Raw genomic sequence first — 1,981 nt, forward strand, 5'->3', positions numbered from 1 at the left:
GAAAGTTGTATGCTTCATCGGTGCTATACTGCATCCTGACTGGCTCATCTCTTCCTTGTGACCCTTCTATAAGGGGATGTCCAATTGTCTGCAGATGGGCTTTGGGTCTCCATTCCATGGCCCCCCTCATTTACATTGATATGTTTTTTTCTTCTGGGTCTTTGATGCCTCATACCTGATCCCATTGACACCTCATGATCACACAGGCTGGTGTGCTTCTTCCATGTGTGGTTTGTTGCTCTTCAAGCCTTTAAGACTCCAGATGCTATATCTTTTTTTATTTTTTGGTGTGAATAATTTTTAATAGAGTGGTTGGTGGTTTTTACAAACATATGGCAAAATCACGCAATGCTGCCGGCATTGGACGCAATCCGGGGCCACAAGTCCGCACACCCCTTTGCAACGGGTCCTGTGATGGCCGAACCTTTCATTTCGCCTTTATTGTTTACTATGACCCCCGCATTATCTTCAAAATAAAGAAACACACCACCTTTTCTCTGCTAGGACTTTCGTTGTCGTATCACCACCGCAGGATGGACCTTCTTTCTGAGCTCCGGTTTGCCTTTCTTGACGGTGGCCATCACATGTCACCCACACTGGCAGCGGGCAGTCTGTTAAGCCGGCCCTTGATCCCCTTCACAGAGATGATATATAGATTTTTGGCTCCCGTGTTGTCAGCACAGTTGATCACTGCTCCGACCGGAAGACCCAGGTAAATCCGGAACTTTGCACCAGAGGACCCACCACGTCCTTGCTTCAACATCTCGAACGCCGGAAAGAGACAGAAAGGACGCTATATCTTTTGATAGCCGGGCACCATCAGGGAAGCATTTCATTCTACTGTACATTAGGCACCATGAGTTGGAGCCAACTTATGGTATCTCACAACAGCAACAATATCCAGCCCTTCTTACACTATAATTGTAACTGCTGTCTAGTTTCACCCGAAACCCAACCCAATCCATTGCTGTCAAGTCAACCGAAACTCATTGTAATGCTAAAGACAGAGGAGACTGGTCCTATAGGGTTTCCACCACCACGTGTCTGTCATTTGTCAGACTGTGGTGGCTTGTGTGCTGCTGTGATGCTAGAAGCTATGCCACTGGTATTTCAAATACCAGCAGGGCCGCCCAAAATGAACAGGCTTCAGGAACGTCCAGACTCAGAAGAGATACAAAGAAGGAATAGGCTGTCCACTTCTGAGAAACTTGTTGCCAAAACCTTATGGATGGCATGGAAACATTGTCAGATACTGAAAACTCCTGAACAGAAGCAGAATGGTGCCCAAAGATGAGCCCCTCAGGTCAGAAAGCCTTAAAATATGACCAAGGAAGAGTTGTCTTCTTACAGTAGAATCTACCATAATGACAACAGGAATAAAGTCTTGGGGCCCTTTATTGCTGACAGGGTATGACTCAAAATGAGAGGAAGCAGCTCAAAGCATCAATTAGTAGTCAGAATTTGGAATGTACTAAGTATGAATCTAGGACAATTGGAAGTTGTCAAAAATGAAATATGATGCATAAAGATCGATATTCTAGGTGTGAGTGAGTTGAAGTGGACTGATATTGGCCATTTTAAACCAGAAAATCATATATGTAGCTTATTATGCTGGGAGTGACAGATTCAAGAGGAATGATGTTATATTCATCCTCAAGAAGGGCATTTCAAGATCTTGAAATACAATGCTGTCTGTGATCAGATAATGTCTATTTGCATATAAGGAAATCCAATCAATAAAACTATTATTCAAATTATGCAGCAACCACTAAAGCTGGTGATGCAAAATTAAAATCAACCAAACATGCAATCAAGATGCATTGGTAATTATTATTTTATTTTATTTTTAAAAAATTATTTTATTGGGGGCTCGTACAATTCTCATCACAATCCATACATCCATCCATGTGTCAAGCACATATGTACATTCGCTGCCCTCATCATTCTCAAAACATTTGCCTTCCACCTCAGCCCTTAATAT

At 42.8% G+C, this 1,981-nt stretch overlaps 1 protein-coding gene and 1 pseudogene across 1 annotated transcript in view; both read right to left on the minus strand.

The window, feature by feature from the left end:
• FRMD5 (FERM domain containing 5) overlaps positions 1-1,981 on the minus strand; it is a 348,700-nt gene that overhangs the window by 39,050 nt on the left and 307,669 nt on the right.
• On the minus strand, positions 339-763 carry LOC101646703 (annotated as a pseudogene).

This window comes from Echinops telfairi, unplaced genomic scaffold, assembly GCF_000313985.2.
Source record: "Echinops telfairi isolate 266 unplaced genomic scaffold, ASM31398v2 ScPeMD7_8;HRSCAF=38, whole genome shotgun sequence".
In the NCBI taxonomy this organism is placed as follows: domain Eukaryota; kingdom Metazoa; phylum Chordata; class Mammalia; order Afrosoricida; family Tenrecidae; genus Echinops; species Echinops telfairi.